The sequence below is a fragment of the Dermacentor variabilis genome, chromosome 8, assembly GCF_050947875.1.
Source record: "Dermacentor variabilis isolate Ectoservices chromosome 8, ASM5094787v1, whole genome shotgun sequence".
Lineage (NCBI taxonomy): Eukaryota > Metazoa > Arthropoda > Arachnida > Ixodida > Ixodidae > Dermacentor > Dermacentor variabilis.
This window is the reverse complement of record NC_134575.1, coordinates 147,650,389-147,677,731: the sequence shown is the minus strand read 5'-3', so window position 1 is coordinate 147,677,731 and position 27,343 is coordinate 147,650,389. Positions and strand designations below refer to the sequence as shown.

General features: G+C 47.1%; 1 long non-coding RNA gene across 1 annotated transcript; it reads right to left on the bottom strand.

Moving 5' to 3' along the window:
* Positions 1 to 231: 231 nt before the first annotated feature.
* On the bottom strand, positions 232 to 15,450 carry LOC142591643 (uncharacterized). Its single transcript, XR_012830472.1, has 4 exons — positions 15,220 to 15,450; positions 4,353 to 4,438; positions 3,517 to 3,740; positions 232 to 324 (listed from the first exon to the last, which is right to left on the bottom strand). It is a non-coding gene; the product is annotated as an uncharacterized LOC142591643 (long non-coding RNA).
* Between the last annotated feature and the right edge of the window lie 11,893 nt (positions 15,451 to 27,343).

Sequence of the window (27,343 nt, the reverse complement as noted above, 5' to 3'; positions counted from 1 at the left end):
TTGTATTTCCATGGTGTCTCCATGGTATTTTTATTGTGTTGTTTTTCCATGGGATCTTCATTGGATTTTCATTGTACTGTTTTTCCACTGGGTTCATTGTATTGCGCAGTATCTTCATAAAGTTGTCATTGCATTTAGTCCTCAATGCAATGACTTCATGTAAGATAATGCTTACTGAGGCTGAATATGAGGTGCAGCCAGCAGCAACAAATAAGAAAGCATATGAAAAGGCATGGTCTTAGTTCATTTTATTTATCACGAAAGAAGCAAGGATAGGTTCTTGATGTACGGAACACTGGCTCCCGGAAACTGAGCACGTGTATCCTGAAAACATGAGTAAATGAAACCATGTGCAGCTTTAGCAAATTAAATTAGCACGCAATAGTGATTATTTAAACCACAAAACTAAAAAATAAATATCTACTAGAAGCTTTCATGTTTAATCCATGTACTACTGATGTTCTGTATAAGGAGCTATAATAACAGTATAAGGAGTCATGGTAAATGTGGCAAGAGCTTTGTACAAGCTGCTAGACAAAAAGTATACAAGTGAGCTTCTTTGCAGATTAAACTAGCTTCATGCTCGAATTATCTGCCCAAAAAATCCTGTAATATTTTTGATTTATCCTTGATTAAATGTTATTACAAATAGCATTATGCTTTAAATTATTTGATGGTCACTATGGTAATGCAAAGCTTGAACATAGCAAGTGAAAACATTGCATCTGGAATATACTACTTTCGGTCACTCTTTAATTGGTTTAAGAGAAAACATTCAGCATCTTTAAAGTAGGTGCAGCCTGCTGCTTACACATCACAGCAGTGGTGGTCAGACATGCAGCAAATGAACTAAATCAGCTCGATGCTCAACGTGACTGTCACACAAATGTGATGGGGCTCTTCCTCTCTGTGCATTCACTAAGTTCCTGCTAGAGTGAACCTTTCATTCAACATATATATTTGACACTTTATAATAACAATAAGCGCCAAGTTAACCCAAGAAGTCTTGAAAAATACTGCAGGCTTTTCTTAGTAAAGAAACAAAGCTATAAGATAGCCAGCACATAGCAAATCGCCGAGCATATATTAAAATGTGCCATCAGAAATAGCTGATGCAGAAGTCGACCTAGGAATATATGTGTGCTATCTGGTCAGCTATCATCTTGAAGCAGCACACTTACATCTGACACGTACACTTAGAAAGGGCATACACAGGCGCCGGACTGCAACTACTGCTTTATTGTTCAAAGACCCATCTTTTATAGTGTCTCTTGTGAAGCGTACATGCCCTGATGGCAGTGAGGTGTGACGAGAGCCAGGATAAAATGCACAAAAAACACAAATAAAGATGAAATTTTTGGATTTCCACTCTATGAATAACCAAAGTCCAAGATAGCAGCATGCTTCTTCAGAGAATGATACTGAGGGGCAACTGATACACCTATCTTTCCATTTGTCAATTTATATTGCTTCAAGAATTTCCCGTTTGCTTTTTGTGTTCCCTGCGCACAACTTCCGTATCTTTCAGTATGGGTTTGCAGCCACAATCCTTGCAATGAAACGCTCAATGATCTGAATCTTTAGCCATGTAGTGATAATTGTGCTCAGTTAGCCACGCACTCAAGGACCTGCCCGTCTGCCCAATGTATACCTTGTTACAGGACAGAGGGAGCTTATAAACCACTCTCTCTGAACAATTCACACAGGGCTTTCAGTGGTTGATTGCACAGGCACTTGTTCCTTTTTTCGCGCCATTCACCTTTTTGCACAGGCTCGACAATCACAGAGGCGCGCAAAACACCACATCAATGCCAGCCCTGTGACCTATCGTTAGCAGATTTGGGAAATTGTGAGTACATAAGGCATGACCAGCTTGTAATGCCTTGTGACTGTGCGTGGATCCGCTCACCTTTTCTGTCTTCTTTAGTAAGCATTCTGCAACTGATATCAAGAGCTTCGATGAATACCCAGAGCTCCTGAGGCAGGTTACCTGGTTTGTTAAGCTTGTTTCACATTTGTGATGGCATATCTTTTGCAGTGTGTTAAGAAAGCAAGAGCGGACAGTCACCCTTTTCACAAGCTTTGAATGGGCCGAGTGGTAGGGAAGGACAGCTTTGTCGCGCCTTGGCTCATAAGACCAACAGATTTGATCAGAGGATACATATGCACCAAGGTCTAAAAAGCTAATAAAACTGCTGATAGGTGGCTTATGTGTTAGTAACAATGACGTGAGGCAATACAAAACACTGCATTGGTGTGTATGTTGGTCTTATGAACCAAGGAGCAACAAATCTGTCCTTCCCTACCAATCGGCACATTCAAAGCTTGTGAAGAGGGCGATTGTCCGCTCTTGCTTTCTTAACGCACTGCAAAAATCATGCCATCACAAATGTGAAACCAGCTTCACAAACAAGGTAACCCGCCTCAGGAGCTCTAGGTATCCATCGAAGCTCTTGATACGTTTCAGGTTACTAAACACAAAAAAGTGAGCGGATCCACTCGCAGTCACAAGGACTGTCAAGACCACGCAGTCAGACCTTATGTACACACAATTTCCCACAATCTGCAAAAGATAGGTCAAAGGCGTTGATGTAGTGTTTTCCACACCTGTGCAGTTGTCGAGCGTGTGCAAAAAGGTGAATGGCACAAAGAAAAAGAACAAGTCCATGTGCAATCAACCATCGAAAGCCCTATGTCACTTGTGCAGACGGAGTGGTTTATAGGATCCTTCTGTCCTGTAACAAGGCATACACTGGGCAGACATGCAGGTGCTTGAATATACAAGGCTAAATGAGCACATTTATCCCTGCACGGCTAAAGATACAAGTCATTTAGCCTTTCATTGCAAGGATTGGGGCTGTAAACCCGTCCTGAAAGATACGGAAGTTTTGCGCAGGGAACACAACAAACAAAGCAACAGAAACTGACAAATGGAAAGATAGGTCTATCGGTTGCCCCTTGGTATCATTCTCTGAAAACGCGTGCCGCTATTTAGACTTTGATTATTCAGAGTGGGAATCTAAAAATGTCACCTATATTTGCGTTTTTTGTTTTACTCTCGCTCTTGTCACACCTCACTGCCATCAGGGCACGTGTGCTTCTCAAGTGGCACTACAAAAGACGGGTCGTCTTTAAGCAATAATGCAGAATGTGCAGTCCAGCGCCTGTGTATGTCCTTTCTATGTGTACGCGTATGTGTCAGATGTAAGTGTGCTGCTTCAATATCATGGCTCACCAACTAGCTCATCAGTATCTTTTAAGCAGCTGTGATCAACCTATACCTCAACCAATCATTTCTTTTATCAGGCCTCTAAAATTTGTGCATAACTTTGTGGCCATAATGTAAATAATGAAAGAAGAGAACTATTTGTTTTTCTACACCAAATATTAGGAACACTTACTATACTTCATCCAGATGCTAACAGTACAGTTTGTATAAATAGCCTTTCTTCAACCTATATGCATATTCTGATTTCATTATTTAAGACTGCATGACTATTAAAATAGCGTACACACCTATCGGTCTCCACGCATACGGTGTTGAGGGCCTCCTCCTGAACTGTCTCGCCACGTAGGCAGCTCTTGCCCCCAAACAGCGGCTTGCCGTGGAGCCCACCATCAGTAAAGACGTGGTGCAAAAGTGCCCTGACGAATTTTCCACGGCCACTGGTACTGTCACAGGACTGGCTCAGCTGATCGAGGATGTTCTTATCAATCAGCGTCCCGCCACCAATGTCAACCTGTACACAGAAAATTAAGCGACACTTTAAAAGCTCACTTTTGATCACACAGAGCATAAAGGTGAACAATTTATCATCAAATGGACAAGCCATAAATGACAGCAGAAGAAAAACAAATGTCTTGCAGCACCGTTGCATGGTTTGCATTGCAGAGGCATTTCTTTGACAGTTACTTGCAGTTACTGACACTGCAGCACATGTGCACGTGTGCGAACAAGTATAAGTTGTTCAGAGGTGGACTTAGTAGTTGCCGGCTGGTTGCCCACAGATACACAAGCTGTCGTCAGTGCGCGTGACCTCGTACACGATCATTGTTAATGATTGCTAAATAGCATACAGCACCAGCAACTTTCCTGCAACGGCTTGCTACCTGCCACCATGCTGGCCAGATATCAATTTTAGTCATAGTCACACATCGCAAGATCAACTGCAAATCTTTAAGTGATCCATACAGATCCCTTTCGCTATGTCAAGTGATTCCAGGGGCCAGAAGTTGGGAAACACTGATTTAATCTTGCTTTGTTCACGGAATCATTTCAAATGCCCTATATTGCCATAAAAGAAAGAACAAAAAAAGGAGGGAGAACAACTGGCAGCACACAATAAGCGTACCTGTGTGCAAGCAATTACTGGTTCTTCTGGCTTGCTCTCAATGTTGTTGAGGATTTTTCGTAGCCTCTTCACTCTCTTGCCAGCTTCTGCACAATGAGAAAGCAATACAACCACTGAATAAAAGTAATATGTACTTCAACCATTTCAGCGATAAAGCACCAAATGCTACTTCCTTATGCAGCGAAATATCTCACACTTAATAATGAATTTTGCGACTCTTCGGTTCTTTTTGTGCATCAGTCACTGATGCGTGATTTGGCGAGCCTGGCATTTAACATGAGTCGAATGCATGACACTTCGTGATAGTCGAGTGAAGCGGAGAAGCCTTCCATTAAAGTGTTGCAGGTCTTCACACATGCTGCACAGATTTTTGAATTTAAGAATAGGCATGTTTATCCACAAAATTAATACAAAAAATTAATGGGTATTTCTTTCAAGCAGCAAAAGGGAAAAATCCGTACGATCAATACATTTTAGTTTTTTTAAAGATGCTTCAGTATTCAATATTCCTCATAAATTCTAGTACGGATGGAATACTACCAGACCCATACACTGCTGCAGTGTGCTTTTTTGTCGCGAGTCATGGAGTTCCATACATAAACCGGCTAGAGGGCCTCGACACCTAAAGACCGTTTTTTCGTAGGCGCCGCCTATGAGCAGCGCCATACTGGCTTGGGTGAAAGCGGTCTTTTGCATGGCAGGTATACGCTTGGCGGCAGTTTCTGGCGTTTGTTTTCGCGGTCGTGCGGTCTGCTTAGTATGACGTGCGTCTTCGACGTGGTAAACGGTTCTGTGAGACGTGCTGAAGTGGTTTAAGGCGTCATGACCGGAATTTGTGCTGGCGTTGAGGTGGACGGAACACGTAGCGCGATGTGTGCGCGCATATTCGAGTCTACAATCAGCCTCGGAGATGAATTGTGTATTTCTGAATGTTCCAGTCACTAATGTGACCTCATCGCAGTATTATCCTCTATTTCTAAGCTGCGATTTAGGAGCCATGAAACATATGCGACGATCGTAACAGCGTGAGCGTGGGTACCGTTCTGCTACGATAGGAGCTGTGATGTTATACTTTGACAAGCGTTCAAACTGTTCGCTGCAGGTTACATTGCGTGACTACTTGGTTCGATGGATGAGGTTTCCGCCCCTGAATAAAATAGTTTTGGCAAGTGATAGCAGCATACCTTACAGTCTGAATTACGCTTGTTCAGCAAAGGGACTGTTTACGAACTGCGCGAGCGTCCTAAACAGTGGTAGGTGCTGGATTACATATATATTTGTTCTATACACCGCATGGTCCAAGCATACCGCATCAGCGGTTATATATTTATAAACGTTGTGCGGCGTGACTATGCGAGGCCTTATTGCGGCGTTAGCCCGTTTTCTCTTGCTTTTTCGAGAAAGAGGATGATAACCGAATTTCTTTTTCGGCTGTGTTCGTTCCGTTCTCTACGACGCACTCACACGCATTACGGAAATTTTGTCCTCAAAAATAGGCATCGCATTCTTTTTATGCGATCCCTCATATATTATGGCTGTATGCAGGCCAAAAAGGCAATGGCGAAGCGCACAGCTTACATATGTACCGTGCTGGTTCACCAACCGCAGTGATCGCTGTTTTGAGCAGCGCCATCGGCCTCATGCAGGAAGGCTAGCGTAGACATATGGTAATTTGAAGCCTACTAGACTTGAAATGCGCGAGAACGATGCCGGTGCATCACAAATATTTGATTGCGCCTGCCGCTTACATGTTTCGTGGTTGCCTTAGGTTGGCCGTGCACGAGCATGCGCTCTTATGCTTTATGTTTTACTCCCTACGCCAAGCGATCAGATATTGAGCAGATTTACCATTTCATGCTGCTAATACAGAGACACCGCTTTTCTTTGTTGAATTAAAACCGATATAAGGAAAATGGTTCACAACACATACACACACCGCGACTGATAATGTGCGTACACCGCGGCTGATAAAACGCGTCACATTTTTGCGCCCCCAAAAGATATTTCCGCCTACTGTAGTCACCGATGCACCGAAAGGCTTCCCTGACGACCTTATATGAACGGACACGGCGTAAATTTCACAAAGTACCATCTAAAACATCTCGAATTCGTTCCGCAGCACGCGACAGCAATACTTTCAAGCAGCGCCGCGCCGGATCGCCCAAGCCAGAGAGGAGGAAAGGCTCTCCGCGCGCCCTATCCTCCTCGCCCGATGAAACGGTTGTTACGTTTCGCCTACGACGCGCGGTTTAGCCGGCGCGACTGCAACAAAGCGGCAGACATTTTGGCCCGTTCGGCGTCGCCGCTACACCTCCCCGCCAAGCGCGTCCAGGCATGTTCCGATGCCACGTGTCTTCATGTGCGTGTGTGAGTGTATGTGCATATGGTGCCCGACCGGCGGCGACACGACAGTAGGAGTCACCTTCTCCTCCCCATTGTGCCCGACCGGCGGCGATACGACAGTAGGGGTCACCTTGTCCTCCCCATTGTGCCCGACCGGCGGCGATACGACAGTATGCGTCACCTTCTCCTCCCCATTGTGCCCGACCGGAGGCGACACGACAGTGTGAGCCACCTGCTCCTCCCCATTGTGCCCGACCGGCGGCGACACGACAGTATGCGTCACCTTATCCCATTGTGCCCGAGCGGTACAGTCACGTGCTCGTCTATTGAGGGGTTCCTTCTTGCCCTCAACTGCGAGAGTATAAAAGCAGCTGCCCCCGGACGCAAAAGGAGGGCTCCGATTTCTTCTGTTGAGTAAAGTGCACTCCCGTCTCTCTACTTCGGTCAACCTGACCGCCAACACTTTGCGATGTTAGAATAAACAAGTTGTTTTGTTGTTACCAGTCGACTCATGCTTTGCCGGGACCTTCGGATGCTTCCAGTTGTACCCCAGGCCGCAAGGCCAACGCTACCCTTGGGGCTTGCGACCCAGGTGCAACAACGGGCGTCAGCGCCGAGTTCCCAACAAGTCGCACCAGCGGTGCGACCACAACAACTGTCTGCCAGCGGTGAGATCGCGACAACGGAGGCCAGCAGCGAAGAGATGCAGTTGACTGTATGCTGAGCAGCTCAACGACCATCCGGGAGCAGTGCAACGAGCCCTGTGTGATGACTGGTTGCCTGCAGCGGAACGACTGCGCGAACTCTTGGCTGCGAGGTTTGGTGAGTGCGGGACTTTCTTCTTCTGAGCTTTGCCAGGCTTTTGTTAGTGTCAGAAACAGAGCTGGTAATTGTGGTTGTCGTTGCTGCCGGGTTAGTTTGCGGCAAGACAATAGTAAGCAGTAGAGAAAGCAGCATTCAGAGCAGCCATGGATTTGAAGTCGTTGCGCAAACCGAAATTGTTGGAGCTTGCAAGAGAGTTGGGTCTGGATGTCTCAGACAAACTCAGAAAACCTGAACTGCTAAAGGCTATTCTGGAGTTAGAAGCTGAGGATGACGAGCTGTCGGAATGCCTTGAGACCATTGAGGAGAGGGAGACTGCAAAAAGACAGGAGCGCGAACTTAAAGAGCAAAAAGAAAAAGATGAGCGTGAACGAAAAGAACAGAAAGAAAGAGAAGAGCGTGAACGTAAAGAACAGAAAGAGCGAGAGCAACAAGAGCGTGACCGTCAACACGCTTTGGAAATGAAGCGTCTCGAGATAGAGATCGAACGCGCTCGTAATGGAAGTCAGGCACACGGTGCAGGAGAACGCGTATTGTTCAAAATGACTGACCTGATGCGGCCGTTTAAGCTTGGAGAGGACATTGGTTTGTTCCTGGTTAACTTTGAGCGAACGTGCGGGGTTCTCTCGGGAAACGTGGCCACAGCGCTTGCTCACTTTGTTACCCGGCGAGGCGGCCGACGTAGTCGCTCGCTTGGATAGAGAGGAGGCAGAGGATTTCGACAAAGTGAAATCGAGTCTGCTAAAAAAGTACAGGCTGTCAGCAGAGGCTTTCCGTCGGAAGTTTCGGGAAAATGAGAAAGGCAGAAGTGAGTCATATACGGACTTTGCGTACAGGCTTATGTCAAACATGCAGGAGTGGCTCAAAGAAGAGAAAGCGTTTGGTGACCACGAGAAAGTTCTGCAGTGTTTCGGGCTAGAACAGTTTTATAGTCGGTTACCGGAGAACGTGCGGTACTGGGTCTTGGATAGGCCAGACGTTTGTACGGTGGCTAAAGCCGCTGAGCTAGCCGAGGAGTTTGTGACGCGTCGGGCTCGCGGAGCTAAGGACGGTCAAAAGGGTGAATTTGGCTCGAAGTTTGAGAGGCCGAAGTTCACACCCATGAGATTAAAGGGGAACACACGTAGTGCGGATGCGAGTGAAAGCAGTCCGGCAGAACGTAAGGAGACAGCGGCAGCCGAAGCCGAACGCAGAAAGCGGTTCGAGATGAGGCAAGCGCGCGTTTGTTATACGTGCCAGAAGCCGGGTCACTTTTCGGCGCAGTGTCCGGAAACAACACCAAAAGTTGTGTTTTTTTCATTATGCAGCACTGACGAGAACATGAAGCTTCTCGAGCCTTACATGCGAGACCTCCTCGTGAACGGGAAAGAGTGCCGAGTGCTTCGCGATTCCGCAGCTACGATGGATGTAGTTCACCCCTCTTACGTAGAACCCCATATGTTCACGGGCGAGTGCGCATGGATCAAGCAAGCCGTGGAAGCTCATAGCGTGTGTCTGCCGGTAGCAAAGGTGCTTATCGAAGGACCTTTCGGAGCGCTTGAGACGGAGGCCGCAGTGTCATCTATGCTGCCCCCCCCCAGTACCCGTACCTATTTTCAAACAGGTCCGATCTCCTCCTGCGCGAGAAGGGGCTTTTGTTTGGTGAGGCTAGCGTTCAGGCCTTAACCAGATCGAAGGTTCGGGAGCTCGCTGCAAAGGCGGTAGTTGCGGGGCCGACGTTATCAAACAATGAAAAAGGGTCAGAGGCGCAGCAAGCTGATATTCAGAGCACGCCCGAACTGAATAAAATTGAGCCTGTAGCGTTGAAGGCGCCAGATACTGGAGAGGAAATGCCCGATAAGGGAAAGTTAGAAGAGCTATCTGCAAATTTGCTCATCGCGCCTACGTCAGACGGACTTGATAGGTTGCTAAAAGTCAGCCGGTCGGCTTTGATAGCCGAGCAAAAGAAGGATGGAAGCCTAGAAAACATACGCTGCAATGTCAAGGAAGGTATCGCCAGGAAAAATGCGCGTTTTGTGGAAAGAGGTGGAGTCCTGTACCGGAAGTATCTAGACCGCAGAGGAGTGGAGTTCGATCAGCTGATCGTTCCTCAATGCTATCGTCAGGATCTGACGCGCTTGTCGCATGGGGGTTCGTGGTCCGGACACCTAGGAGTTAAGAAAACTAAGGACCGTCTCTTGCAAGAGTACTATTGGCCAGGGTGTTTTCGGGACGCAGACCATTTCGTGAGGACATGTGACACCTGTCAGCGGGTGGGCAAACCAGGGGACAAATCGAGGGCGCCGTTGAGATTGGTACCTATCATTACGGAGCCTTTTAGACGGCTCGTTATTGATACAGTGGGACCTCTGCCGGTAACAGCCACGGGGTACAGACACATTTTGACTGTGATCTGCCCAGCGACAAAGTTCCCTGAAGCAGTGCCGCTTAAAGAACTCAGCTCAGTTGAGATAGTCAATGCACTACTGTCCATATTTGCGCGAGTTGGTTTTCCTGCGGAAATCCAATCAGATCAGGGCACAGCGTTTACTAGCGCTTTGACGACAACTTTTCTCGAAAGGTGTGGGGTAAAGCTGATACACAGCTCAGTGTACCACCCACAGTCGAATTCCGTTGAGAAGCTCCACTCCGTCATGAAGCGCATGTTGAGAGCATCGTGTTTTGAACATCAAACTGACTGGGAGCTGTGTCTGCCTGGGGTGATGTTTGCATTACGGACCGCGCCGCATGCGGCTACGGGGTTTTCGCCAGCTGAACTGGTGTACGGTCGCTCGCTACGATCTCCGCTTCGCATGCTTCGAGAATCATGGGAAGGCAGGGGCGACGACCCAGTCGTGGTGGAGTACGTGCTTAAGCTCCTCGAACGCTTAAGAAGGGCACAGGAGTTGTCAGGTGAAGCAATGACAAAGGCCCAGCAGAGGGCCAAGGTTTATTATGATCGGACCGCCAGGGCCCGTCGTTTTGAGGTGGGCGATGAGGTCATGATATTGCGCACATCGCTAAACAACAAACTAGACGTGCAGTGGGAGGGCCCAGCACGAATTGTTCAGAAACTGTCGGACGTTAACTACGTGGTGAGTCTGCCAGGAAAGCGGAAAGCACAGCAAGTTTACCACTGTAATCTGCTCAAACCCTATAAACAACGGGAAGCAGTGGTGTGCATGATGGTAAACGTTCCTGAAGAGCTTCCGGTCGAGCTTCCGGGACTAGGCTCAGTGACGAACAGGGAAGACACCGGTCAAGTCATTAGTGACCTTATCAGTAAAGCACCGCTGTCGCCTGAGCAGAAAACCGAACTGCACCAGCTCTTACAAGAGTTTCAAGGTCTGTTCTCTGAGAGGCCTGGTAGGACTTCTGTACTTACTCATGATATAGAACTTACCTCCCCAGAGCCAGTACGATCCAAGGCGTATCGGGTGTCACCCCGCCAGAACGATATTATGGAGGCTGAGGTAAAGAAAATGCTACAGCTCGGTGTTATTGAGGCGGGTGAGAGTGATTATACCTCCCCTTTGATTTTAGTTGAGGTACCGGGCAAGGAACCTCGTCCTTGCGTCGACTACCGCAGGCTTAATTCCATCACTAAGGATCAAATTTATCCGATCCCTAACATCGAGGAGCGCCTTGAGAAAGTTAGTAGCGCTCAGTTTATTTCCACCCTAGATCTTGTCAGGGGTTATTGGCAGGTTCCACTTACAGAAGAGGCTAGTAGGTATGCGGCGTTCATTTCACCAATGGGAACATTCCGTCCTAAAGTGTTGAGTTTTGGTTTGAAGAACGCGCCATACTGTTTTTCCAGCCTCATGGATAAAGTGTTGCGGGACAGCAAGAATTCGCTTTACCGTATCTAGACGACGTAGCGATATTCTCCGCATCCTGGTCTGAGCATATGGCACACTTGCGGGCAGTGCTAACCCGCCTGCGCGAAGCGGGCTTGACAGTCAAGGCTCCTAAGTGCCAGTTAGCACAGGCCGAGGTTGTCTGCCTCGGTCACGTGATTGGTCAGGGTCGTCGCCGCCCCTCTGAAATAAAGGTGGCCGCTGTGCGAGACTTCCCGCAACCGCGCACGAAGACCGATATTCGGTCGTTCTTAGGTGTCGCCGGCTACTATCAGAGGTACATCCCCAGGTACTCTGATATCGCGGCTCCCCTGACGGATGCTCTAAGAAAAACAGAGCCTCAAACAGTCGTCAGGGACGAGACAAAGGAAAGAGCTTTTAGCGCCCTAAAGAGTGCCCTAACAAGCCAGCCTGTGCTACGATCGCCAGACTATACAAAAGGGTTCGTTGTTCAGTGCGATGCTAGTGAGCGAGGCATGGGCGTTGTACTGTGCCAACGGGAAAATGGAGAAGTAGAACACCCCGTCCTGTATGCTAGTCGTAAGCTGACCAGTCGTGAGCAGGCGTATAGCGCCACCGAGAAAGAGTGTGCATGTCTCGTGTGGGCCGTTCAGAAATTGTCATGCTATCTAGCCGGCTCGAGGTTTATCATTGAGACGGATCACTGCCCTCTCCAATGGCTGCAGACCATCTCTCCCAAAAATGGCCGCCTCCTGCGCTGGAGCCTCGCTTTGCAACAATATTCCTTTGAGGTGCGTTACAAAAAGGGGAGTCTCAACGGTAACGCCGATGGCTTAAGTCGAAGCCCCTAACGTAGGAATCAGCCTCAAAATTGTTTGTTACTGATGTTTTTCTTCCTGAGGCAGGATTTTTTTAACATATTGCTTTTGTTTAGTGTTTCAAAGTGATGATATGCTTTCTAGTGCAATTTTCCAATTTGTGGACGCGTTCTGAGTGATGCTAGACTACTGTAAGGAACTAGGCAGTGGTATAAAAGGGGAAAGAGCCTGGCAGGGCTTAGTGAGGGTTGTGCCGTGCTGGCTGACTGAGCGGTTGAGTTTCAGCGTAGTTCTAACGCTTGCCGGGAACGAGAACAAAAATGTGAACTCTCCCGAAGTCACTTTGCAGTGTCCCGTGCGAACCTGAACGAGAGAACGAGGCCTTCTCTGTGCGCTGCGCTCAAGAAACGTCGAGGGACGCCCGACTTCGGTTATGAGCATCATCGAGCGACATCCCTCCGGACAGCGGATGCAGTCCCCTGTCCATCGGGATCTCCTTCCCCCGGCGGGGCGGTCTGTTACGTTTCGCCTACGACGCGCGGTTTAGCCGGCGCGACTGCAACAAAGCGGCAGACATTTTGGCCCGTTCGGCGTCGCCGCTACGCCTCCCCGCCAAGCGCGTCCAGGCATGTTCCGATGCCACGTGTCTTCATGTGCGTGTGTGAGTGTATGTGCATATGGTGCCCGACCGGCGGCGACACGACAGTAGGAGTCACCTTCTCCTCCCCATTGTGCCCGACCGGCGGCGATACGACAGTAGGGGTCACCTTCTCCCCATTGTGCCCGACCGGCGGCGATACGACAGTATGCGTCACCTTCTCCTCCCCATTGTGCCCGACCGGAGGCGACACGACAGTGTGAGCCACCTGCTCCTCCCCATTGTGCCCGACCGGCGGCGACACGACAGTATGCGTCACCTTATCCCATTGTGCCCGAGCGGTACAGTCACGTGCTCGTCTATTGAGGGGTTCCTTCTTGCCCTCAACTGCGAGAGTATAAAAGCAGCTGCCCCCGGACGCAAAAGGAGGGCTCCGATTTCTTCTGTTGAGTAAAGTGCACTCCCGTCTCTCTACTTCGGTCAACCTGACCGCCAACTCTTTGCGATGTTAGAATAAACAAGTTGTTTTCTTGTTACCAGTCGACTCATGCTTTGCCGGGACCTTCGGATGCTTCCAGTTGTACCCCAGGCCGCCAGGCCAACGCTACCCTTGGGGCTTGCGACCCAGGTGCAACAACGGGCGTCAGCGCCGAGTTCCCAACAAGTCGCACCAGCGGTGCGACCACAACACGGTCTATACTTCCATAAATATTACAGGGCGCGTACACAGGAGCGTTTGATGTGGAAGGGCATGTTCAACTGGTTCTTGTTATGTTAGCACTGTTTATTCGGTGTGGCAAAGTAGATTCGCACATGCAGGGAAGGGCCTTAAAGATCCTTTTTTATATTCACAGAAAGCATTAACCAGATGGTGTAAAATTGTTGCCTGCTGTTGATGTGCCACGCAAGTTTGCACCAGTATCAGACACAATGAGCCCTGCACTCTTCTCCAGATGCTGTGGATGCCACTATTTAAAGTATTTTATAAATGTAGTATTACATATCAGCTACACAGTGAAATGCCATCAATAATAAAACATGTATATAAGTGCTTGACGCCTATGTAACCAAGTGTTTGTTGCTACCAGCTACTGTGTTAGCAATGTATTTTATTTATGTGACTGAATGAATTAGTTGAATATTTTTATTGTTCACTGCATATGTGTTAGGTATACTGAAATAGCAAGAAGCAAATTCTTTTACCAAGTTTTCCACAGGGCGTTTAAGAGAAAATTTCAAAAGAAAGTGTCTGATATTACGACATCTTTATGTCAAGGCACTTTTCTGTGTGAACACAAAAGTAGGAATTTGGGTCAGTCCTCTGAAGGGAGAAATAACCCAGATTTGGTCTAAAGGTTGCATCTTTTTTCTCGTATTCAGAGGCTTACATGCTTTCACAACCTTTTTTCTTTCTTTTTTGCCAGAAGGCATATATTTATAGTAACGCCGGATTAACAAGTCTTTTTCTGTAATACACTACAGCTTTGAGTAAAATCTTGTTCTTTACAATATCCAGAGCACACAAATAATTTCATAGAAATAATTTTGCAACATGACAAAGATACCCAGGGCTGGGAGAGAAACTGGTGGTGTCAATCACATGCGCTTTAGGCATTTCTTTTCTACTTTTTTACAACACGGTAGCATTCGATTCGCGAACGATCAACCAGCCTGTTTTATAGGACGAACCGCGTTTATTAGACATGACACGATATCGGCCACGACATTTCTGCATGATTATTTGATGACAATACAAGGAAAAGACGGTCCGCCAATTCGATTTTCATATAAACGGCTGTACATGGGTCCTGCTGCAACGGTAATACTTAAAACAGGCTCAAACAAGTTAAATATTCAAATTCTGTGATTTTACTATCCAAAGCCACGAGCTCATTACAAGGCACGCCGCAGTGTATAACTGAATTAAATTTGACCACGACCCCGATCTTTAACAAGCACCCATATCCAAGCACGAGCGTTTTTTGCATTTCGCCCCATCGAAATCCGGCTGCCGCAGCCGGAGTTGCACCTGCGGCCTCAAGGTCAGTGGTGCAACACTAAGCTACCGCAACGGGTGGGGACGAGCATGACAGCACAGGAACAGGGGCCCTTGTTTTAAAAGGTTTCGTGCATTTCAGTTCGCGATAAACTTGGCTACCGTGTAGTACAGACGAATAGGCCAGGCTGCTAAATACACAGCTTAAACAGACGACATGACCCCACCTTGGCACTCGATAGACCGAATGAGCATGCAACACGCTACACATGCACCCGGGACCGGCCCGGCACGAAATGTTTTGAAACACCGACGCCGTGCACCACGCGTGAATCAGACATACAGCTCGGAGTGGTTGACTGACACGGCACGAGCGCCACAGACGCAAATCTGCCCGACGTACAACCAGCAACAAAAAAAGCACCCCGCGACTTCTACGACACCAGTCAGAACGTTGCCGATCAGTTATACACACAAGAAACGTGCTTACCGTCGGGTCAGCCGGCGTTCCATTCTTCATGCACGTTTCCACGCAGCCCAGTCGGTGGCATATCTCCGCGTCAGCCAGTCGACGGACGGGTACATTCAGCATTTCGTCTCCGACGCTCTTGGCAAAAATGTCTCTTGTAGCGCAACAGCAGATCACAACGCACACGCATGCTTACAGCTCACGACGCACAACGCGCACACGGAGACCACGAAAAAAAGCAAAATGGCGACGAAAACGAATGCCACACAACCAAACACGCAACAAAAAAAAAATTCAATGTTGCTTGTTAACTTTTGTACATTTCGCTAGGTATAGTAAAAAAACTTTCAAAAATATTTCGTTCGGGAAGAACTCCTATAATTTTTTTGCAAAGCTGTCAGTTATACACCAAGTGTAATAAAATAAATTATGTTGCTGCGCAAATGGCAATTGTCTGCGTTGAAACAATGATTTAGTATCGATGGCAATGTTGAAGCACAGCCTCCGAGATTCCCTCCGTGACGACACATCGCTCTAATCTCGAAGGCTACAAATCCATCAAGTCACGAAGCGAGTAGTCGCAAATGGTGGCGATTCACCACTGGTTTGGCTCATTCCCTAAGTGCTCGTTGTTTTAGCCGCGCGAATGCAGTGGCAAAGCTGTGCTGCTTAACCAATGCGCTGAAGGTTACCTTACGCGGCAACGATGGCGCGAGAAGAAGTGAACGGCATCAATCGACAAATGAAAGTCTGCCCGACTCTTGGCCAATCCCCGCGAGTGGGTAAGCGCCAAACTCATCAAGGACATCATCATCATCATCATTTTGTTCTGACGACGGTCAGGTCGCGCTTGCTGATGTGACCATTAGTCTGTATGAGTCGCGTCTCGGTCGCTATATATGGATGTAAAGCCTGAATAAATCAAGCAGACTAGAAGACTATTTGTCTCCGCCCTGTTTCAAAGGTTTTTGGTGCCGATAATTATCATCATCATCATCATCATTGTAGTTGGTCGCGTGACCTCTGCCAATCGGCATGTGGGCGCGCTTACACTGAATTTTGTTGCATATCTTGCCGTAATGTAATAGTGTAAACTTACGCGAGGTCGCCTTTCGCAGGCTCTGTATTGTTGTGGTAGCTTGTGATGCCACGTAATATAAATTTTGGTAAGGTCCAGTAGGATTCGTACATCGACGTACCGATAGGCTCGAAACAAAAGTTCAAAAACCGGTTACCTCTCAGTATTCTGGATGCTTCTGCATGCATTGAGGAAGACATTAAGCTACGCCGGCGACAAAGGCGCTCTTTGTCCAGCCAGTTTCGATTTCAAGGAGCCTGCCAAGGGGAACTAATTGTTCGCGAAGCTCCCACATGAAATCCATTATTCAAAATTTGATCATTGGGATAGGTAGTGTCGAGCACGGGCCCAAAAGTACTCATTTGCTGTAGCCACCTTTTGTTGATAATTAGAAAGTTAATTAGCGTAACTTTGCTAATTACGCACGTAAGTGCGGCAATTGCTCTGTATCAAGAGGCCGCCAATCTGTACACTCGTATGGTAAACATAACATTACCGTGATTTATATTTCGCAATTTTAAAAATTTGGCGCAGCAAAAAAAAGTACCCTGTACATTGCCCAGTGGGATGAACCTCTTAATTCTCTCCTTGGTAGTACAATGTTCAAGCTTTACACTGCATCACCTACACTCAATCTTTTTCAGGTCTTCCATTGCAGTTATAGCGCACATTGCAATATCCACAATGATTAAAATAAGTTGAACCTATCCGGAGATTGTGCATTTGGCGCTACAGCGGCTCAATACAGCATTATTTTGCATTAATAAAGCATTAGTGCATTATTTTGCAGTGGCCTTTATTCTGCACTTGAACGTACAACTGCCTGTGCAACAAATTTTTAAATAATTGGTTGAATCTCTGGCCAGCTTAATTACGCCATTTCATGTTGTAGCCTAAACTAAGGAACTAAGGAACCTGAACTAATGTTTATTGTTTCGTTTAAATTGTATGTCGCCTGTTTAACTCGGTCCAGTTGTTGGCATTACACAATAGAAATTGAACTTTATTTCATCAATAAAAAAGTATTGTGTAGTTGTCAATAAAATTTTCTTGAACTACCATGGTGCTGGCTCAATGAATGTTGTAATTTTGTGGAGTTTCTATGGAATCAATGATAGTACAACAGATCAACAATGGACATTCAACAACCATTTTTGTAAGGGTCTTAAGCTAACCTGACGTCCGTCTCGATCATGTAAGCGCGATCTTTCATATCACCCCAAAGAAAGAAATCAAGTGGAGAGAGGTCAGGTGACCTAGCCGGTCAATTTACGGGCCCGTGCTTCCAATCTATTGCGCATAAAAAGTCGCATGCGGCCAGTTTCCTGCTCGGCTACTGCTGTGTGCTGATGCTCCATCTTGCTGATACCACAGAAGTGGAAGACGTGACGACGGTACTTCGCTGAGGAACTCATCCACCACTCCTTCAAGGATTTCACCCACGTAACGCTGTCCAGTCAATGTGTAATCGAAGAAGATGGCACCGATTATAGCACCGGCGTAAATTCCACACTACACATTGAACGACCACTGGTACTGGTGCCGAATGCGTTTTACCCAGTTTCCTCCAATAGTCCCTCCAATAATGTGCATTATGCAAATTTACCTGGAAGTTTCTGTGAAAATACGCTTCACCTGTGCACATGATGTTGCTCAAGAAGTACGGTGACTCATCGGGTTTTATGAGGACCCAATTCGAGAAATCTAGGCGATTCTACGGGTCCCTATTTTACAAGCATTGGTGCTGGTTAAGGTGGTACGGGTGAAAGGCCGTCGTTTAATTAGAATCCTCTAAACTGATGACTTGGAAATTGGAACCTGGGCGGCCACGTCTCGCACGCTAGCATGAGGGTTTGAAGCCAGAAATGCTATAACATCCGTGCGTGGCTGGGACTCAAAGATGGAGTCCTCCACCGCTGTTTCTGGCAGCTGCCGGTTTGTCTCAGGTTTTCATCATTTTTTATCATAGTCAACACGTTCGGTCTACCGCCACTCTTCCATGACTGATATATATTTGAGGCCTTCCTTTTGTTCTCCTTTGCAGCTCCCAACAAAGGATCATTTTGACCTTAAAAAAAGCTCATTAGAGAAAGACATGGTCACTGGGACGAAACAAAACGCACCTTTGAACATTTGCACTGACATTGTCAATTCGCTTTTGTGGTGATAGGTTTTGTGGCAAAAAAAAAAGAACCATGTGTGCACTTTATCTACGCTAAGACAACAGCTATCACAGCTTGTTTCCAGCTAACACCAAAAGCGACATGTTACTTCGACCGAGGCGTGGCAGATAAGGCACTAACTCGATCACGATATTTTACAGCGAAGCTGTATATGTCTAGCCGACTCGTCCGTCCGTCCGGCCCAACCCCATGCGAATGCACGAAAAATAAAGCGAAAGGTAGGCGCGCGTTTGGCTGCAGCAGTAGTGACGTGGTTGCTCTCCGTCACAGCCTAGCGGGCGCGCAGCTGTTTTTCTCCGGTTCCGAAATGGGTAGCCCACGCGTCATACGCACTCCTGAGGAGCAGGCAGCTTTCGATCAGCAACGCCGCGAGCACAACCGGGAACGAGCTCGTCTACGCCATCCCAATGCTGCAACCCGGGCACAAGAACAGGCTCTTGCAGGCGAGCGCAAGCAGCAACTGAGTACCGAGGGTCCGGCAGCCTACCAAGCCGTCGTTTAATGAACCGTCGGGATTAGCATAGTGATAAACACCGGGGCCACACGTTTCAGTTTCGCTCTTTAACCATCTGTACGGAGTGCTTGGGCGATGATTTTTTTTCTTTATTTCCTACATTTCGTTCTGGCTAACTCAAAGGGAGCCTGTCCGAGGGCGCTGCTTTATGATGCGGGTGGGGGCGCAGTCACGTGGTATTGGCCATATTTCGCAGCGTTTATTTATTAGTGGAGAAAAATTAGTACGTCGCTGAAAGTACCGCAGTTAGATGTCCCTTGGCTGTGCCTACAAATGCCTCACTGACACTTCGACAATTATGATAGTACGTTTCGAGTTAAATAATTGATTACAATTCTCTAACTAAATCTCACTAAAGAAAGAAATTACTGGAAGCTACTCCACTTTACTGGAAACAATATGCGCTGTCTTTTCTTTTTCGAGGAACGCATGACATTTTTAAAAGTCTCGGTGCATGACAGTTAATTGGTACACCCTGTATATATTTATGACCTCTGCATGCAAGTGAAGATGTTTCCATCCCTAATAAATGTAAACTATTAGAAGTGCTTTTCTTGATGAGCCATTAGCTTTGCTTACTGGAAAGAGAAGCGATACTGAGACACATATCATACACGTGCATTTCACACGCCGTTAATAAAAGACACTATAGTCGGATACAACTTTAGAAAAAAGGGGAGGCCCCGCCGAGGCCCCGCCCAGATGACCGAAGCGCGACGTCCGATAGCCTCCGCGACTAAAATAATCCCTATCAAAAAATCGTGCTTCTGAAACGCGCAATCCTCGGTATAAATGAAGACTCTTGTATTTTGATGACTGGTTTAGTAGAGCTCTCATGTGCTACAGCACATGCCGGATCGCGACAGAAAAACAACCCTGTGCCTTCCACAACGCTGCCCGTCGTCTGCTCTTTAGCTTGATTGCAAGTGACGAAAGTAGAAAGGGCAGCTCTGCATGGCTTTTGCGCTTGTTTACATGTACACAGCAAATATACTACTCCTGTTCCGAGCTTCAAATGAAGCAGTTGATATTGAACAAGTACTTATACAAAACAATGCATTTATCACAACCATTACAAACTCAAGAGGCTCGGTGTCAGCGAAAGCACAGTGTTCAAGGTGAGGAGGGAGGTCAAAGCTTCGCATATTTCGGGTGGCAAACTGTCGACGCCGTCGCGAAAGCGCCCACGAAATGCGGAGAAAAGACGCAGCACAAAGTATTACACGTTGTGCGGGCCGAGGTCGTGTGCACGATTTCTTTCGCCGCAACGAGATAGCGACGCGGTCGAGAAGATCAACGATTTCTCGAAGCGTATATGGTGTTATGTTTGTGCCCTGGGATTTGCCTGACGGAAGGCCAGTGCTATGGTGTGTCTACCGTGGAGGCAGCATTCATCCCCGCATGGTGCCTGCTTCGGGCACACGACTACGTGCACGGCTCGGGTTTCCTCGCGGCTGTGCGGCGTCCACGACTGCCACCGAGTCACGGAGTGCTATTCGGCCCCTCCCCGTGCCGGCAGCAATGCACCCCCCCCCTCCTTTGTCCGGCGGCGCCCGCACCACGAATGACTCCCGCTGTGTTTGGGACGGTCTCCAAAGGAGGGCTGTGTTTCGACCCCGTGCCTTGCAGTTGGTTCCCTTTGTCCTATGCGGGCTACAAAACTTCCCCGGTGCACCATTCTGACCGACCGCCAGATCGGCCCGACGTCGCAGCGCGGTTCGAGGAAGCACCGGCCACCGAGAGCGGCGTTAGGACCACGGAGGCTGCCCGGACCCTCTCTCTTGACCTTGTTTCGTCCTTAGGGGCTGTCTGGGGAATCTGGGGACTGAGGGGTGTTATTTAAGCAGCTTGCAGCTGCTCTGTTGGTCTCTCTCCTGATAACGACCACAACATGTAAACAGTGTTTAAAGAATTCTTCGCCGAGAAAGCTCTCCTCGTCTCTGACTGTGCGTGAAGTAGGGTCCAGACCTCCTGCCGGCCACAGCTTGTGGAGGTCTGATTCAAGCATGAGAAGAAGAGCCGCAATTCACTGCTTATGGACCGGGATGACATGTCTGAATGGTGGAATCGCTACCTTCTTGACGTGGAGCGCTACAGGCAGAAGGCTGAAAGATCTTTTTCCTAGACGAGACATGGGTGACGGCGGGACACATAGGGTCAATCGTGTGGACAGAGATCGTGGTGCAGAAGCGCGGACGCCTATGCGCTCGGGCAAATGGCCTGTTGACGTGTCTGAAACAACCTTCTGGAAAAGGCCAGCGCCTGATTGTGACGCACATCGGCAGCGAGGATGGCTTCATCGACGGCTGCTTAGATAGATTCCGTGGCCAAAAAACAGGCAACTACCACAATGAAATGGACGGCAATCGCTTCGAGGGATGGTTTAATGACGTTCTACAGAAGTTGCCTGCTGGTAGCGTCATTGTTTTGGACAATGCACCTTACCATTCCCGGAGAGAAGAGAAATTGCCGATGACAGCTTGGAAGAAGGAAAAAATACAGGAGTGGCTCAAAAGCAAAGCCATCACCTACAGCGAAAGGATGGTTAGAAAGCAGCTGCTTGAGTTGGCCAGGCTTTCTGAGCTACATCGTAGACAATGCAGCTGAAAGGGCTGGATGCACTGTACTCCGGCTGCCACCGTACCACCGCGAATTTAGTCCTATCGAGCTCGTGTGGGCAAAGGTGAAAAATGGCATCGCTGCGGACAACAGAGACTTCAAGGTGTCCACAGTCGAAGACGTCTTCACAGAAAAAATCAAGCACGTAATGGCAGAAGACTGGAGGAAGAACATTCACCACGTGATGGACCTGGAGGTAAAGTTCAGGCTTGATACGTCTGGAAGTGACCCTATCCAACCCATCATCATCCAAGTGGGTGAAGATGACAGTGAAGAAAGCGACTCCAACTGCGAGCTGTCCGGCATTGAGCCACTCGATGAAGCATAACAGCTTCTTATTAACAAAAGAACAGCCCTTATTAGGGCTACCAAAATTTTGCCAGGGGGTTTGCAGCAGCCAAGCATTCTCCCGTGACCTCTCAAATAAATAAGCAGTTAATTTGGTGACATATTTCTTTTAATGGAAGCCCAATTCTGAAAAAGCATAGTCCTGCACAGATCGTGCTCAATATAAGATTTGGCATGGAAACGTGCTGAAATGCTGGAAAATCTTAATGCAAATACAGTTATTAACCATGATGTGGGGCCCAAAATGCTCATTCGGGCAGCCACTGTCCAGCTTCATACGAAAAAGCAGTAGTCAACGTGAAAGTGACAGCCACTTCTAGCAGCCTGCATGCCAAAGCATATTGTGCTTTGCGTGCAGTTTTGCTGCCCCAATTGTTTTTTTCCAGCCCGTTGAGATGAATAATGCCAATGTCAGAAAGCCCAAAATGCTCTATTGGGCAGCCACCTACGAGCATTACGGGCCCTGTGATGAAATAACAGTCATCGGGGCACGCTTGAAAGGCACCTTTAGTATCTGCACTTCAAAGCGCAGCCACGTCGTAGCCATTGTAGGTGAAACAGCAGTAGTCAATACGAAATTGACCGCCACATTTAGCACTTTGCATGCAAAAGGACATTCATGTGGTCGCATTCATATTGGTTACCTGGCCCAAGCAAGTTTTGCGAATAAGAACAATTATCAAACATCATTGGCTTAGTTAGGCCCAAAATACTCATTCGGGTAACTATTAATAGCAGTAGTCGAGGGCACGCTTGAAAGGCACCGTTCGCAGTCTGCACATCAAATCACAGTCATGCCACAGCCATTGTTGTATTTGTTTATCTGACCGGGCAAGTAACACCATTGTAAGCACAATTATTCAACCTGAATAGCTCTGCTAGCATTGTTTGTACTAAAAATGCTGAGTGAAGTTGAATGCGTTTTATTGAGGCAATTATTTAATTCACCAGTCATCGGCATAGTGATGGACAGCCAGGTTCAGACAATGACATTGGTGAAGTAATAATTGGTAAAAGTTGCAAAAGCTTTCAGTGCACTGCTTCGCTGGGCTCCATTCACTGAAATATGTCTTTGCAACGATGAAAGCGTCAGGCAGGAAATGACTCCCCACTGCACAATGTTATTCGTGTTGAAAACTCTTACCATCATATGTGATGGGCAGCGAAACCGTCTGTTTACTAAGACTGAATGCATGAAAAATGCAACAGCATAGAAAGATGTTGCTTCGCAATATGCAGCCTTTCATGCGCACTTCTGGCGAGCTGCCACATGTACTGGTGCATAAACATGAACAGAGGTAAGAGGCAAAGTTGCTGTGCAACCCACATGATGCTTTTAAGAAAATGTACCTGTAAACCTTTCTGTTTTCATAGGCGATCAAAATTTGTTTTGAGCAAGTTGGTTAATCACATTGAAGCAGCAACACAAGAAGCAAGGACAGAAAACACAGCGAGTAGGCAGATTGAGAAGACGAGGTGGACCAGTGAGGAAGGTTTTAATGAGGTGGAAGAGGCCAGCCCTGCAGTGTACAGGAGTCAGTGCTTTGAATGAGATTGGTTAATGAAAATGTGTAAAGACTTTGCTGAAAGAAAACTAGCAAAAACAAATGCTAATATAAAATAAAAGGACAGAAATAAGAGTATGCGCAAACATGCATGGAATCAGGCACACAAACGCGAAAACTAAGAAAAACTCAAACATAAAGAAATGTGCGAAATAAAAGAAAATTGACAAACGCAAGAAAACAGACCTGGGTAGAGGTATTATAGGAGCGGGTTCACAAGCTGCTGTTCCTACCTTCTCGTATGTTTTTTTTTTAACCGTTCTCTTAACACTGTCTTGGGAATCTTTAATTGCAACATATCACAAGAATCGAAAAGCAGCGCGAAGCTATGTTGTGAGAAACCATATCGAGCGCGGGCGACACAACTTATGCGTGACTGTGTCACAGCACGCATTCTATAGCTTGCGCGCGCGGTGAGCACTGGGGGAAAGCAATCAATCAACGGTGCCACACAACGCACGAGCACCGCCGTTAGACGCTCGGCCATCTTACTGCTGAAAACGATCGTTTACGCTAAGTTGACGGCGACAAATCTTTGCGTTGGAGGCTTCTCTTGCAAATATTTTCTGTTGAGAGGCTCGTAGGTTTGCTTCAGGCGCGCATGCTTTTCCCATTTCTCCTGAGAATGGTTTTGCTCCATCACTTCACCCCGTCCGACGAGAAACGCAGCGACACAGTACGCGAACACACCCGCGGCTGACAGTAGGCACAAGACTTTGGCAAACTTTTCTCGTCGTAACTTCACTCGGGAGCGAAATAAAACAGACATGGAACAAACAGGTAGGATGTGTGTTTGCAGCGGTCGCCGTGGGATCCTGTCTTTAGGCAAAGCGTAGTGCAGCGTCAGCGATGCTCGCTGCAATGTTTCTTCGCCGGATCACGGCTTGGAATAAACGCACGCGGCACAAATGCCGCATCGTAAGCTCGCAGTAATATTTCCGGCATGATAGACAATCACAAACAGTTCGGGAATTCACTGTGACGAGGCGTTGACGCGCACAGCTGACGCGACTTGGCCCAGTTCGCAGCCCGGGCGGCCATCTTCTCCGACGGCGGGGTCACCGGCCGTCCGGCGCATGACGTCGGTCCAGAGTGCGCGCCCATTGGTGGATGTTCGTGTGCATCCGCCTCGGAGGAGTAAACGCCCCCTTTTTCCTAAAGTTGTATCCGATTATAGAGAGTTCTAGATTAGGGGACGCATGCGGCTTCCGTCCCCTAATCTAAAGGTATCTACTACCGAAGGGGTCACTAAATTCTACAGGTTTTGTTCAGGGACAAAAAAGAATGCAGGGCACTTTGAAGTGATGTGAACATACAGCAACGTATTCATTCTTTAGGCATAAGTTATCCATACCTGTAGAAATAATTGTTAATTAGCTACCTCCTTCTCTTTAAAATATAATAAAATTTGTCCTGTGTATATATTTAAATATATTGTGTATGTGCATGGTGTTTACAGTGGAAATTAAGAAGAATATGTTGAAGAGAGAAAATACGGTTGAGGGCGCCGCAGTTAGTACTTCTAATGGGCTTGTCCTCGTATTGTCCGGTTTTCAGGAATAAAGCGAAAGTATGAATTAAAATCCGTGCATGTCCGCGCCAATAAAGATGCAGTAACCTATTAGCCACAATAAGATAAAAGCCAAAATAAATAGGCTTCGTCATGGCCAAAGGGGTGCTCACCTCCCCCTCCCCCGCCGGAAAACTCCCGAGGGGGCTCGGACCCCGGAGGCCCCCCGTAGTCGGCGGCTATGCCTGTTCCTGTTTCTGCACTTGATACTTCATGTGGCCACCTCTTTCTATTGCGTTCAGTTTTACCCTTTGTTTAAATAACTCCAACTTCTCATTTCATTTCATTTCATTTTATTTCCTTATAAGGACCCCGCACTTGGGGTATTACATAAGGGGTGGGGATACAACATATACAAACAACTGTTATAATGCATTCAATTCTTTAAATAAAAAAGTTGTTACATCTTGAACAAATTGTGAAGAGCAGGTGATGGCAGCGATTTGATGAGGAAGGCCATTCCAGTCTTTTGATGCTCGGTAGAAAAACGAGGCTGAAAATGTATTTGTGCGTGAATGTTGTTGTGCTACCTGCTGGGGATGGCCAATGCGTCGTGACCGGCGCGTTGGGGGAACAATGTGCGGTGGTCGGTTAAGCGTCGAATAGTAGAACCCGTGGAAGAGGGAAAGGGTGACAATGCGGCGACGAAAGGATAGAAGCGATAAGGAAGATTCTTTTTTTAAATATGATATGCTGACGTTGAATGAATAAACCTGGTGGCGCGATGTTGAACTGCCTCGAGGGCATTGGCGAGATATGCTTGATGCGGATCCCAGAGGGCAGATGCGTATTCGAGTTTCCTTCTTACCAATGATCTATAGGCTAACAGTGTTACATGCAATGGAGCGAGGCGAAGGTGTTCGTCTTAGAAATCCCAATGTCTTGTTAGTCGATGAAATAATATTAGTAACATGCGCATTCCCGGTTAGATCATTAGTCAAGGTGATACCTAGGTATTTGTAGGATTCCACTGATTCCACGGTGACATCACCAATCCGATAAGAAAAGCGAAGAGGGTGATGACGATGGGTAAACGAGACAAGTTTGCATTTGTTAAAGTTGGGTGTCATCAGCCAAACATCACACCATTCTTGTACCCGGTTAAGGTCGGATTGAAGAGTTATTTGGTCAGTGATGGTATTTACTGCGCGGTAAACAACGCAGTCATCGGCAAATATACGGATATGGCAGGACACATGCAAGCGTAAGTCGTTTGTGTAAATTAAGAAAAGAAGGGGGCTAAGGACGGACTCCTGCGGTACGCCTGATGTGACGAGTGTAATGTTTGAAGCGTGGTTATTAAATGAGACATACTGTGAGCGGTTAGTTAAAGATTGCTCAAGCCATTTTAGGATATCAGGATGCAAATGCAAACGAGAAAGTTTTAGTGATAGGCGTTGATGAGCGATTTTCGCTCATCGCTCTCCATTAAAAATACTGTTTGTGTGGACTAAAAATTCTCACCCACCCTTCGGATGTTGCTACCGTCCTCCTGATGCTGATTCAAGCTTTGTTGCATGCTTCCATGAGGCACTTTGCACTCCGGCACATTCTTTTCCTAACGCGCCAATCATTCTGTTTGGCGATTCCGACTTTCCAACAATAGTATGGTCTGACACAGCAGAAAGATTGTCAAAGCCCAATGCAGAAAGTGAATTTCTTGACACGTGTCTTACGTTTGGCTTATCTCAGCTCATCTTCAATCCAACAAGGCATATAAATGAATCGTCCAACTTGCTCGACCTCTTGTTTGCCACGCATCCTGACAACTTTTCTGAGATACCATTTTTGCCCGGGCTTAGTGATCATGCTGTAATTCACGCTATTTATCAATTTCATAGAGCATATCCCCCCAAAGTAAGAAAGATCATAACGCTCTACGACACAGGGGATTATGTCGCGTTCAATGAAAAGTTAACTCAGTTCAGTTACTCCTTTCTTGAAACGTTCACTTGTCGTTCCGTTGAAAATAACTGGTTAATGTTTAAATTCAAAATGCAAGAACTAACGAAAGCCCATATTCCTACCATCACTGTAACTGAACGGCCCTCATCCCCTTGGTTTAATAACGCATTAAAACGCCTGAACAATAAAAAGAAAAGGCTTTATCATGTCGCCAAGCAATCTAACATGTCACTCGCATGGGAAAAGAACGGCTGCATTGACAAAATGTTTCAGACACAAGCTAACAAAACCAAGCGATCATTCTTTTCAATCTCATCTCCTGATATGCTATGTAATAACCCTCGTCAATTCTGGAAGGTTGTC